This window comes from Equus caballus, chromosome 30, assembly GCF_041296265.1.
Source record: "Equus caballus isolate H_3958 breed thoroughbred chromosome 30, TB-T2T, whole genome shotgun sequence".
Classification (NCBI taxonomy): domain Eukaryota; kingdom Metazoa; phylum Chordata; class Mammalia; order Perissodactyla; family Equidae; genus Equus; species Equus caballus.
In genome coordinates this window covers 36,059,376-36,073,604 of record NC_091713.1, presented here as the reverse complement: position 1 = coordinate 36,073,604, position 14,229 = coordinate 36,059,376, and the positions used below count along the sequence as shown (strand labels likewise).

Sequence of the window (14,229 nt, the reverse complement as noted above, 5' to 3'; positions counted from 1 at the left end):
ATCGAGCAGTTGTTGAGTGCCTTCGGAGGATAAATAAAGCCTTCGCTGGCGCCAGGAGGCATCTGTAAGACTCTTCAAGCAACTGGGACTAAAGATCCTGTTTAAAGCAGGGAAAGGGCCCGGCAGGGCCTCTGCTGTGTGATGTAGACAGGCACCCCTCTGGGCCCACAGAGCCCCCAGCCCCAGTTTCGTGGACAGACTCAGACTTTGTGCTAATGTGGCACGTGAGCCCGTCCCTCTGGACTGCCCCAGCTCCCATCAGGTTATGCACCAGGTGGCAGAGAGCTGGGCTGCATCTCCGCCCCTGCTTTCCTCCTGCCCAGCTGTACTTTGCAGCTCTCAGCACAGAGACCTTCCGGTTGATGAACTATTTCGCCACCAAGTCTCACTGTTCACGGGGAGAGCTGGGCAGGCCGTGGAGAAGGACGGGTGGGCAAGTCTGTCATCTTCCCTGGGAAACACACACACGGCTGCCATGACTGATGCAAAAGCTTGGAACGATGAAAACGCCTTTTCTAAGCAAGTTGGTGGTGTCAACCCCACGGTTGAAGTCACGTTCTTGACATTGGGTTGCGTGAATTTGTTTTAAAGTGGACATCCTGCGTGGTTTAGTGCATGTACTTTGCCGTCAGAATTAAACCCACGTTTCTTCACTGACATTCAGTCCCTTTTTACTTTGCTCTCAGCTTACCTCGCCAGCCTTTTCCTTCCCTGCTCTTTCGTCATGGGATGCACGCCTCTCTCCCACCAAAACGCACACCTGGAACCTCTCTGGACCCTGTGCTCTGTGTTCGAAGAGTGCAAAGTGTCTCTACTCCACACCCATCTGTTGAAGTCTTTTGCCTCCTAAATGACCCAGTTTGGGTACCGCTTTTGTTACAAAGCCTTCAGCCCACTGTGATTCCTTTCCTCTGAATTAGGTGGTATTTCGTTTTAATTCTTTTGGTGTGTATAGGATACTCTTAGCGTTATTTATGTTATTCAATGCCCATTGAGGACACTGATTACTTCTTATTCGTCTTTCTGTGTCCCACAGCGCCATGTTCTTTAATTAGGGGAGAGGAACAATGGGTGTCGTTTGAATGAATGAATGAATTCCTTGGATGTATTTATTTAGGAATTGAACGTGGAACAAATCTAGTTTCCTTCTCTCTTGGTAATCTTTCCAGTTCCTTTATCACGTTAAATAGTATGTTTCTAGTTCCTTCCACATTAATAATTTACATTTTTGAAAGTAGATGATATAAAAATCGTATGTTTATTAAATAAAATGAGGGGTTGAGAAGCAACATGGTATAGTGAAAAAAACTAGTATTTCTAGTTTTAAGTTGGCCATTCAGTAACTGGGTAACCATTCTCTCTCAGATTTTCTTAGCTTGAAAATGGGGGACCAGCAAAGGCTTAAAGCTGTGTCTGTCTGTGGACAAAAGACGTGCTTTTGAATTTTACTTCATGTAACCGCCTGCCCCCTCCCTCCCTCTGCTCCCGTAAGTGTGGCTGTGTGATTACGCTCTGGCCAATGGAACGTAAACAGAAATGTGTTAAAAAAGACACTCTACCCCCTTTTAGTCTGTCTTCCTTCACCCTGCTGCTTGGGACACCCTGTGACTCTTCCGCCATCTTGGAGCTTGAGGATGAAGGCCGAGCCCGTCCCAGGCGTGCAGAGTGGGGAGTTCGAGGGAGCCTGAGTCCTGAGGACTTTGTGGAGTGGAGTGGCTGCACCAGCCTTGGGACTGCCCACCTCTGGGCTTTTCCATGGAAAAGAATTCAACTTTTCTTAAGTCACTATTCTTTTGTGCCTCTGTTATTCACCACCGAACCAAAACCTCCTTCCTGCATCATCACTGTCAATTGATTTGCCTTTTACTCCTGCTAGACTCTGAGCTCCTTCATGAGAGGTGCTGTATCCCACCCAAGTCCGACTTCCCGGCAGCTGGTGCAGTGGCTGACTTACACTGGAGCGCTCCGTACATGACGGTGAGCGAATGCCTGCAAGAGCAAGGGAGTTATTACTTGGAGTGGCAGCTGAGTCTCTTTAAGTTCGTTCAGAGAAGTTAGGCTGGGCATTTCAGCCAGCTGTCCTTTAGCCAGGGTCCCAGATTGAAGAAGATACTTGGTGCAAAGCCCCAGATGACATATATATATAGAACGTGAGAAAAAATAAACCTTTGTTGTTTTCAACCATTGGATTTTTGCAATTGTTTGTTACTGCAGTGTAACATAGTGAGAACTGCCCGATACCGTGGGCTTCATATTTGAGGAAAAAGATGAGAAATGAAAGAAGAGTGGGAGTTTGCCCTGCCTGGAGGAAGCTAGTGGCTTGGGGCGTTCCGGGCAAAGAGGAGAGCCTCTTGAGGGATGCGTTTCCTCAACACGTCAAATTCTGTAATCTCAGGGTCTCGTTCCGAAGTTCCCTGCCGCTTCCATGAATGCTGAATTGGAAATGTGCAAGAATTTGCATCTGTGTCTCGTCCCCTGAAGTCCGTGGCCTGCGTATCTTAGGTATGAAAGGGACGGGAGGGGACAGGAGGAACTGAGCGCCATGTGCCAGTCTCAGTGCTCAGGGTGTTTTATATTCCGTTGTCATTTGCAGCTGTTGGGCTCCAAATGAAACCTCTGTGTCATCATTCCTCTCCTGTTTCATCAGAAAAATGTAAAACTTCTGTTTACTCCTCAAACTACCTTCCTTCCTCTGCCTACCGTAGTAGCAAATAGAGAAAATATTTACTCTTTGACTCTATAAATAATTTTTGGTTGGGTCTCTCATTTTGCGCCACACACATCTGATTGCATTTTACTGGTTACTGAACCAGTAACGAACAATTCAGGAGTGTTTTTGGTGCTAAAAGTTCTAATTATAAAAGGAGATGTGAAAGTAGCTCCTTGGATCCTGGACAATAAGACTCAACCAGAAGCTCCAGGAGCAGGAGGAAGCACCTGGAGTCGGGAATGCATCTTGAAAAGAATCCTATTTTGTTACGTTTTCCCACATTATTTCAACGCCATGTGCACATTGCAGAAAACCTGAAAAAAGGAATAGGAAAGTGTACTTTATTAAAAATAGCTTCCCCCAGGATTATATATGTCATAGATATACAGTTTTCAGTTCTCCTTTTAGGAGCTATATTTTCTCTGCTTTTTAAAAAAGATAAATGCTTCTTTAAGAAAGTACGAAAATATAAAGAAGAAAATAAAAACCATCCATAATATCACCATCCAGAAATAGTCATTTCGAGTTTTTTGAAATTTTAAACATTCTGAGATGTATGCGTGACCGTTCAGTGAAATTCTACATGGCGATTTTTGGTTGGCTGTTGTTCTGAAACCTGGGCAAACCGAAAGTTGCCATCTGGACACTGATTTTGGAGGTATTCTGTACGCACGTCCTTTTTTTATTTGTCCTGCATCTACCCCCCCCCCCCCCATAAATCTATGGCATGTATTCCACATTCACCCCCAGGAGTCGCTAATCAGTGACACCGTTCTCCTGCTCACAGAAGGTGACCAGGATAGTCCTCACCAGAGAAGTGCTCATGTGGTGTTAGGGGGTGAAAGAGCTGTGCTCTTTACTCAGGAGAGCTGCTCTGAAGATGGTGTCCCCCAGGGCTGTTGGTACCACCTCTCTGCTAGGTGATTGGAGCTGGTATAAATGAAGCCAAGTGGAGGCAAGCGGAACTGAGGGATCGGGAGACACCTACAGTCCCAAAGCCAGCATTCGCATCCCTGGATCAAGCTGGGCCTGTAATGTGAGCTGGTGAGTTCTCCTTCCCGCTGAAGCTCCTGTGAGGTGGCGTTCGTCACTGGCCATGGCGGTGTTCTGTCCCCCTGAACTAAACACATTATAAATATAAACCAGTAGTACTGTTTTTTTTGTGTGTGTGAGGAAGATTGGCCCTGAGCTAACATCTGTTGCCAATCCCCCTCTTTTTTGCTTGAGGAAGATTGGCCCTGAGCTAACATCTGTGATAGTCTTCCTCGGTTTTATGTGGGATGCTGCCACAGCACGGCTTGACGAGTGGAGTGTAGGTCTGCACCTGGGATCCGAACCTGTGAACCCCAGGCCACTGAAGCAGATGCAAACTTAGCCGCTACACCAGTGGGCTGGCCGCCAAACCAGTAGTACGTTAGTACATAATAATACTATCGACCACGTAGTAATACTTCACATGAAATGACAAGAATAGTCAATAATATAGGATAATGTTATTATGGAGAGGGAAGCTTAGACAAAATAAAGACATTTTCTTCTTTTTTTTCCCTCCAGCTTTATTGGGGTATAATTGACAAATAAAATTGTCAGATATTTAAAGGGTACATCTTGATGATTTGATACACCTGTACATTGTGAAAGGCTTCTCCCATCGAGTTAATTAACACATCGTCACTTCGTGTATTTACCTTTTATTTTTGGTGAATAAAGACATTTTCTGAACGTTATTGGGCAACATGATGTGTGCCTCCTGCCTGTTCACTGCGGTCTAGCATTTCTAACTGCATCTTTAGTTGAAAAGGGTTTCTTCGTAAGCAAGGCAGCCAGCTGCAAATGTGTAACAGAGAGTGGAGATTCCTTTAAACGTTCTTAGAGCCAAAGGATTAAATTAGTGCAGACACATGCATTTCAAGGATTACGTTGGATTTTATTAACAACTTATTTTAAAATATTTTATTGCTGTGCTATCTATTAAAATTTTGTTGGATGTGAAATCGTAAGAAGTCTATATTGTGATAATAATGAAATTATTTATTAACATGGGGGTCGCTTCTCTTTTTTCACTCTTTCCCTGACGCTGTTCCCGGAGGTCCCCTGCATGGCCTTTCTCTAGTCTCTCACATCCATTTCTTTTCCCATTCTCTTCTCTTCTCCCGTGAGAATTCTGAAGTTCTAGCTGCCGAATGTCAGCTTTCATTTGTGGTGGGATGTCACAACGGGAGACAAGCTGGCTATGGTACTTTGTCACTTCCTGGCTCCATGTCACAACAGAAGTGATTATTCAGCTGCTACACCTAGAAACCAGGTCCTATTCATTTGTGAGAACATCATTATAAACTTGTTTTTTCTACTTCAACTGTCTGTAATTTGTCTCAGCATGCTTTTTCTCCTCTAGTTAGGGTCATTTCTCTTAGCATATACAAATAAACATATATGTATATAATGTATGTATAATGTATCTACATATATTGTATACATATATGCATATATACATGTGTATATAAAATGTATATATGTATATAAAATAGACACATATGCTTTCTAGCTCTCTCTCTTTTTTTTTTCCTGAGGAAGATTCGCCCTGAGCTAACATCCACTGTCAATCTTCTTCTTTTTGTATGTGGGTTACCACCACAGTGTGGCCACTAACAGGCGAGTGGTGTAGGTCCATGCCTGGGAACTGAACCCAGGCTGCTGAAGCAGAGTGTGCCAAACTTAAGCCCTGGGGCTGGCACACCTGTGCTTTCTCTTAGCACATATAAATAAGTTTGTCTGTTACCGTTGTTCAAACACTAGACTTTATTCTGGTGTCCACCTGTATGTCTGCTGTTTCTCCATCCTGTGCTTCTCGTAGGAAGTGGCTTCTTCTAGTTTCTTAAATCCAAACTTACTCATTTGAAGTAGGGACAAGCATCTGACTAATTATGTCTCCTAATGTAGCTGTGCTCCAGCGTTTCAACATTGAAATATGCGTTATTTTGTTAGAAATCCTTTATGATACAGTTGGACCATTGTGTATTTTTCTGCAATTGTGTCTATAGCTAGGTTACTTTATCTGTGAGCTACATTTCAGGATGTATGGGGGACTACAAACATTTGTTGTCTTAAGACGTTAGGTTTGGTGTGGTTGAGAACCACAGGGAAAAAATGAATGGATATTTCTTGATACGTGCCTGGCTTGTCCATGGATTAAAAGGCGGGAAAGCCCAGCCATCGCTTTTATGGCACTGACTGTGTACCAGGCACTCTTTTGAGCATTTCACAAATACTAGCACATGTATGTCTCATCACAGCCTTCTGAAGTGAGTACTATTAGTATCCACAGTATACAGATGGGAACACTGAGGCACACGGAAGGTAAGCGGCTTGCCCGTGGTCACAGCTTCAGTGGCAGAGATAAGATGCAGTGAAGGATTATTATGTCCCACTTATGTCACGGAAACTTTGCATGACTTAACGTATTTTCTCCTCGTGGTTCCTATGAGGTAGGCCCTCGTTATCCCCATTATACAGATAAAGAAACTGAGGCACAGTGTCATCAAGCCACTTGCCCAAAGTGACAGTCTGGCAGGTCGGGGTTCAGACCCAGGCTCTTGGCCCCAGTCTGTGCTCTGTTCGTACCCTGCTTGGCCTCTGGCAGACTGCTCTGCTTTCTGGGTTTTTTGGCATCAAGCTACACTAACCCTGCACACACAGGCACACACACACATCTCTGGATAGATAACCAAAGAGGTATCTTTTGGAGCTATCACACGATGTCATAAGAAATCTCCAGTTTCTTCCTTTTCATGTTGTTGCTACTGGGCAATTGTTGGAGTGTCTAAAATGTCTCGGCACCGCTGATGGTGTAGGGATAGTACCTGCCATGAGCTTTGCCATCTCACGGCAAAGGTCAGAGGGAGCTGGGAAGTCGGTGGGACACAGGTGCCACCAGAAAGTTGAGGCCTGGGGCCCTGGACCCCCAACCCACTGTGGCTGTCCATCTCTCGGCCTGGCAGTTCCACACAGGTGGCCCAGAGCAGTTGCAGAGACCGTGGTGAGCAGGGAGGAAGCGTGAGTTGCTGTTTATCCCTCTTGTCACCAATGGTCCCCAGCACCAGGAGGCCTCAGGCTCAGAGATGTGTCCCTGACATGGCAGGCAAAAAGGAGACTTTGAAATTTTTCCTTCTCATTTGGAACTTGGGAAACTTCTCCCTCCCACCTTTTCTTCCTGCTCTGTCTTTGAGGCCTTTTAGGGTGGGGGGGGGGTGCCTCTCATCCCGGGCATGTGTGCATTGGTGAGCTGGCTCAGGCGAGGGCTCGGGGTTCTTCCCGTGCTTCCAGGTTGGCTCCCCCTCCCCTGCAGCTCTTCCACACTGTGCGCCTCTCCTCCAGTCCACAGGGTTGTTCGGCCCCCTTTCTACAGACAACCTTACCTGGAGTTGGGCTGAGACAGTCAAAGTGCATCAGGTGAGAAATTCCTCCGTCCCTTTCCTCCCACTTGCAAATGCGTCTGTTTGCATCCATTCAGACATCTGTTTCCCCTCCTATTGCCGAGGAAGCAGTGGCCCTGGACCCCTCCGAGATACATTACTCCTTTCTGCTGTACGGTGACGAATGACCCACACTCTAGTGCTTACAGTGACAACCCCGGTTTCTCCTTCATGGTCTGGGGCTTGGCTGGGTTTGGCTCCAGATGGCAGGTCAGGCTCAGGGCTGCCCCCAGCTCTCCTTTGAGGTCGCTGGCTGATGAGGCTCTGGCCCCCTGGGCCGGCCGCTCAACTGGCAGAGGGCAGAAGTGCAAGATGGGAAACAGGACCATCCAGGCCTCTTAAGGCCTCTGCTTGGAGCTGGTTCATCGTCATTTTCTCCCGCATTCCACCAGTCAAAGCAAATCCTGGCCCATGAAAATAAACTCCACCTCTGGGAGTTTTTGCTGAGAAAGAATACGGCCCTCCACCTGCCTCCTCTGGGATCCTGACCCCCAGTTCCAGCATTCCCATCCATTCGTGCTCTGTTTCTTCTCACTCTGCACACCTCCCTTTTTCTCTCTTCTTCATCGCTCTCCACCCTGCAAATGAATAAAGCTTTCCTTGTCCTCAAGAGAAAGAATTCCTTTCTTTTAATTCTGACTTGCCTCCAGCTCTTCTTTTCCTCCCTCCCTCCACCTCCTAACAGAGAGCCTTTCCTGTCTCCTCAGCATCCTCTTCTTGTCCTTAGCTGCCTCCAGGGCCCAGGGCCCTTCCTTAGCCCCCTGCAGCCTTCCATCCCCAGGGACAAGGGTCCTTCCTTAGCCCGCTGCAGCCTTCCGTCCCCAGGCCCAGGGCCCTTCCTTAGCCCCCTGCTGCCTTCCATCCCCGGGGCCCCCTGGTGAAGCCCACAGACATCCTCCCTCCTAATCCAGGGCCACCTTCTTGTTCCATTTCACTTGGTTTCGGCATTTTGTGTGGTTTATTCCTCCTCCTTGGTTCCGGACAGCTGCTCTGTCCTGGCGCTCTCCCTTCCTCGGCAGTGCTTTCTCGGTCCTCTTCACAGACCGCCCACTCTTTCACTCCCTCCTCTGGCTGGCGTTTCCGCGGTGCCTTGTCCGTGATGCACAGAAAGATCATGGGCAGCATCCCTGACTCACACTCAGGAGGAGCCCTTGTAACGACACAATTGCGAGTCAGCATGACGGATCACGCTGGGACCAGGGTGCCACAGAGAAGCCATCGCAGAGTGCAAACTTTCTCCAGAAAAGGGTGTCATATGACCCGGACCTTGAGAGGCTCGGAGAATTGGAGCCGCCTCCCAGGAAAAGCAGAGTGGGCCTGCAGTGGTCCAGAAGCTGCTCTCCCCTCAGCTGGGTTCCCAGCGTTTCAGCCCCATCCCCTCCTCTGCACCCCCTTTCTTTCCTCCTTGGCTGTGAGCCCCGCACCTTCTCCTGGGTGGGGTCTCCGAGGGCCGACTGCATTGCCAGCTGAGTGCCTGGTGGTCCTTCAAACTCAACCCTGAACTCATGTTCTCAACCTCAGCCTCGCTCTCCCTCCCTCCATGGCTTCATCATCACCTTTCGGGCAAAGGAAGAGACCTCACAGTCCCCTGGGATGCTGCCTTCTCGCCACCTGCCATCTGCTCACCACCAGCACATTTAATGCAGAACACATCCTGCCAGTTCTGCTTCTGATCTCTCTCAAATCGTTCCTCTTCGCTCAGCCTCTTCCTGCTGGTGCTAAGTATTGGTCTCCTTTACTCCTCTGACCCTTTCCTGTCTTTTCTCAAGTACACGTCAGTTTGGAAACTCCTATGATATGCACGAATGTTCATAGCAGCTCTGTTCCTAATGGCCAAAAGGTAGGGACACCCACATGTCCATCAATGGACAACTGGATAGATAGATTGTGGTCCACCCATACAATGGCATATTATTTGGCCACAAAAAGGAGTGAAGTCCTGACACCTGCTACAACACGAACCTTGAAAACACGATGCTAAGTGAAAGGAGCTGGGCACCAAAGCCACAAATTGTGTGATTCCATCATATGAAACGTCCAGAGAAGGGAAATGCACAGAGACAAGATGCAGGCGGTGGTCGCCGGGGGCTGCGAGGAGGAGGGAAATGGGAGTGACTCCTAATAGGGGTGGGATTTTATCTGGGGATGATGAAAATGTTTTGGGACTAGACACAGGTAGTGGTTGCACGACACCGGGGATGTACTGAGTACCGCCCAATTATTCACTTCCAAATAGTTCTGTGTAACGTGAATTCCACCTCCACTGAAAAAGAAACACAGCCTTCTGAGGGTGGCGTCCCCCTTCCCTCTCGGCCTGCCTGCGGGCTTTTTCCAGGCTCCCTGTCCCTCACCGCCCGTCCCATCGGGTCCCTCCCTCCTTTTCTGTCTCTACCACCCCCTGGTGGCCTCCATCGAAAGTCCAGGCACTTTGGTGCTGCTGAGGCTTTTGAAAGCCCTTTGCTTGGAGTTTCTCTCCTCTTACTCTCTTTTTTTGTGTGTGTGAGAAAGTTAGAGGGGTGCTGAGCACAGAGGACGAGAGGGAACGCAGGACTTCTGGAGTAAAAAGTCCTGGATTCAATTTCCTGTTCTTGTGCCCTTACTTATGACTTAGAGTGAGTCAATTAATCTCCTTGAGCCTCCCTTTCCTCATCTGTATCACCTGGGACATACCTAGCATCCTTAATCACAAGATGACTGTGAAGAGGAAGGGACAGAATATGCACGAGCTGTTAGATCCGTACTGGCCACCTGGGAAGCTCGCCATAAGTGTGGTTATTAGGACTAGGCCGTCCTTCAAGGCCCAGATCCAGTGCTAGTCGGCTCACCTGCTGCCTATGGTGGCTTTGGGCACAGGTGTCATAGCACGACGACACAGCAATTTGAGCTGATGCCGGGTCTCGGTGCGCTTGAAAAAATCTAAGTGATCTCAGGGCCTCTGTTTGGACTCTGGATCCTGGGCTGGAGATTATGCAAACAGGTGACATTCCTTGCCTTGCCATCCTGTGGGGTGATCATTTCATCTTCTCCTTTTGGGCTTTTTCCGTTGCCTGCCTTACAGGCCTAGTAGCTGCTGCTGACTGACTGGCTTAGGATGGTTTCTAGATTCTTTACACACACTGACCATGGCATATTACTCATTCTATCCCATGTGTTTAGGAAGAGAAAGCTCAGTGCCGGGCCAGAGACCCTGTGACAGTTCTGGGACCCTGGGCAGAGATCTGCTCATGTTCCAGAGCATTCGTTTTCCACCCCTTCTATGCCAGCAGTGTCCTGACTCGACCCTATTTCTCCCAACTCCCCAATGCCTCCTATCTTAGTTTGCCCGGCCTCTTGCCTGACCCCGGAAAACTGAATTCAACCCCTAATCGTGTTCCTGTTGCCACGAGGATCTTCTCAAAAAAGCTCTGTACATTTGTTAGACTTTTAGAGTTCCTTGGAACATTAATTTAAAACCGTTCATTTTTGTTGGGAAGAATATCAACTTTCAGTGTTCTCAGAATCCTTGGATGAAACTATAGAAGGAAAGTCTTGGGGTACTTTATGTACCTCCCCTGATGACCCCCATGATGCTTGTGAATCCTTTCTAAAAAGCGAGAAGTTAGGGGCTGTCCTGGTGGTGTAGTGGTTAAATTTACATGCTCCGCTTCCGCAGCCCAGGGTTCGCAGGTTCGGATCCCAGGCACGGACCTAGCTACCGCTCATCAGGCCATGCTATGGCGGCGTCCCACGTAAAGCAGAGGAAGACTGGCACGGATGTTGGCACAGGGCCAATCTTCCTCACACACACGCACACGAAGTGAGAAGCTAGTCTGGGTTGAACTCACAAGGAGCAGCGGGAAGGGCCGAGGCTCAGAGCCAGGTAGATGTGGTTTTGGATCCCAGCCCCCCAGGTGCGATGGGTGCCCTCCACCCTTCCATCCCTCCGTTTCGTCATCTGATCGGTGGGTAAAATATTACTTCTAGGGTTTGTGTTGAGCACCAAATAAGATTTTTGTTAAGTGTCTCGTGTTCAGCAGACTCTCAACGAATGTGAACCCCCCACCCGACCCCCTCCAACCTCCCCTTTCTCTCTGTGCCCTGGTGGGTCAGAACAATCTTTCAAGATCAAATTTGTTGAGAGTTTGAAAAGGCTGGATGCTTTCTTTTCTATCTAGTGCTCTTCCCGTGGGTGCATTAGCCTTTCAGTAGTATTTTAGAAGCACTCTCCGCGTCGTGCTGCTCCCGTGTTGAGCCCGCTGGGGAGGGACGGGTGAGTGGCGTGCAGGCTCGCTGTGGAGTATTATACAGCTTGGAATGGAGAGAGGAGGCCTGCGAATTACAACATCACTAAGTCTCCGAAACATAGTGCACAGAGACGGGAGTAAGAAATAGAATGTGGTACGTAACCTAACACCATTTATATCAGTAAAAATACGTGCACATTCCTAGGAGTCTCCTATAGGAAGAAAGGTACCCACATGGATGGATTCACGGATACAAATATTTATTGCGGCTTCGTTCGTAGGGGTGAGTAACTGAGCACACCGTCAGTGCCTGTGGGAGGGGAATGGCTGAATGGATTGCTGACCATTCAGACTGTGAAATATTAGGCAACCGTTAAAAAAGTGATTATAGCATCTTCTACTAACCTGGAAGGGTGACCATGACATGTTTGTAAGGGGGAAAAGCAGATGCAGAGATACGGATTATGAATCCAGTTACATTAAACTAGGCTCACACAAACATGCACACACACTCACACGCACACTCACACACGTATCTCTGTGTCCGCTGGCTTAAGGGATTGGATGGTCCTGGAGAAATGTGCGCATAGAGAGAGAGCCTGTGCCTGCTGTCAGCAGCGGTCACCTGCTGGGGGTGCAGGAGATAAGAAAAAAAGACAGCCAAAGACTGGAAAAGAAAATCCCGTGATGGAAATGTTCAGTAAAACATTAGAAGACAAAGATTCTCTCTCTGATGTCCCTTAAAATGTATAAACAAGGAAAATGCAAATGGGCAAGAACTAGATTGTAACACCCCTCACCCAAGGTTGATGGTCAAGGCAGAACTTGCCCCTAGAGTAGTTTAAGAAAAGACATTGTAACGGAGCCTTCAAGAGAAGCCAGGGACCATGGGATCAACTTTCCACAGAGCTTGTTGTGGGGTGATCACCATGAGCCAATCCCCAGAGACACAGAGGCTGAAAGTCAGGAAGCGTCTGAGTTAGACTCACTAAGTATCACTACTCCTCCAGGTCTAGGAATCCGCAGACTCGTCCCCAGGGGACTCAGTCTAGCGTTACCTGTGACGATAGCCCCTCAGAGCACTTGCTCTTCTAAACCTTCCTGAAGATCACTGGGGAGGATATCATGTATTAATCAGTTCTCTTAAACAGTGGCTTCAAACCTTTGGAATTAAAATCAATTGATGGTCTAAATAATACCACGTGATTTTTTTTTTCTTTTTGAGGAAGATTAGCCCAGAGCTAACATCTGCTGCCAATGCCCCTCTTTTTGCTGAGGAAGACTGGCCCTGAGCTAACATCCATGCCCATCTTCCTCTACTTTATATGTGGGACACCTACCACAGCATGGCGTGCCAAGTGGTGCTATGTCCACACCTGGGATCCGAACCAGGGAACCCCGGGCCACAGAAGCGGAACGTGCTCACTTAACTGCTGCAGCACCAGGCCGGCCCTGCCATGTGATTTTTATAGCTTAAGACTTCTTTCCTAGGATTGATCTAACTTCGTTCTTTTCCCCTTATTTTCCCAGGTTTGCATCTTTTTAGCCACCAACTTCACTTATCTCTTGAGCTTTGAACTCTGCCCACGAGGATCAGTAATTTCACTTCGGTAAACAGTCTCCAGAAATAGATTCAAACCGGGAGCAAACAGCCGGTCTGTGATAACGGGCTGCGGTCCCAGCTGATGCCCAGAGCTGACTGCCCCCCTTCTCAGCTGTCCCACAGAGGTGCTGTGTCCTCTCCAGGACCAGTCAGTTTGGGTGAATCGACTGGGTTTTGCCGGGCCTAGTTTGGGAGCCGGGAGAATTCTCACAAACTGCAGCGTGCTTGGTCCTGATGTGAGGGTCCTGGCCGCCTGGTGTCCATCATCCTGGTGGCGAGCTCACTGGGTTACCAAAAGATCGCGTTAACACAGTTGCCGTCCGTCTGCTGGAATGTGTCCTGCAATGATGGCGCTTATTATAGTTAACGAGGTGTCAGCATTTCCATTAAGGTTTTTTTTAAGGGTTTATAAGCTGGTGATAATAATAATTTGTTTCAGCCCACAACTCCAGGAAGAGCCGAATGGCTCAGGCAACATCTTTGCTTTTACTAATGTTGCCTGAGTGGGGCGCTGGTTCTGCCCGATGGTTGTAACATGCAAAAGGAAACGTGCATAGCAACTAGAATCTTTCCCCCATTTATCTTTTTCTTTTACAATCAAACTCAGTGACAGCTCTATTTGTATCAATACAATGTTGCCAGAGAGGATGGGCCTGGCTGGCTGCAGTGGGAGCTCCAGGAATGTGGCTCATGGGTGGTGCTGAGAAGCCGACTAGAAACCCTGGTGCTGATCCCCACTCCGCAGTCCATCCGCCTGGCTCCCGGGTGGCAGCGAGGACCCTAAATCTCCTTCACCACAGAACTCACAAAGGCCAGGGCGTCAGGCGGCCCTGACAGTTTCCAGCGGGATCCATGAGGGATCTGAGTTCATCCAAATACATAAGGGGCCTGAGCTCCAAGAAAGGCCCATTCTGCCTCCTGTAGGCCGCAGGCCATGTTCTGTTTGTTTTCCCAGCTGGAGGGGCTCAGCCCAAGACACCTGCACACGTAGGCTGGGCTTCCTGCTTTAAAAGGAGATTGCAAAGCATCAGGAGAGCCTTTTGCCCAGAACCATGGAGAATCCCTAAACTGAGCAGAAGAAAGGGTTTAAGAAGGTGGGCAGGGAGGTAAGGGAGCCCAGAGCGGGAAGAGGTCGGCAGCGCAAGGATGCAAGGAGCTCTGTGAAGTTCTCCTCTGGAGCCCATGACAGGGGAGTGGCCTAGGGTCCCACAACGCACAGAA

The 14,229-nt window shown here is 48.4% G+C and overlaps 1 long non-coding RNA gene across 2 annotated transcripts in view; it reads left to right on the top strand.

The window, feature by feature from the left end:
• LOC102150224 (uncharacterized) overlaps window positions 1-14,229 on the top strand; it is a 57,982-nt gene that overhangs the window by 22,962 nt on the left and 20,791 nt on the right. For both annotated transcript variants that reach the window (XR_011434212.1, XR_011434213.1), the window contains exons 4-5: window positions 1,877-1,977; window positions 2,396-2,502. This is a non-coding gene — a long non-coding RNA (uncharacterized lncRNA). The remainder of the gene's footprint in view (window positions 1-1,876; window positions 1,978-2,395; window positions 2,503-14,229) is intronic.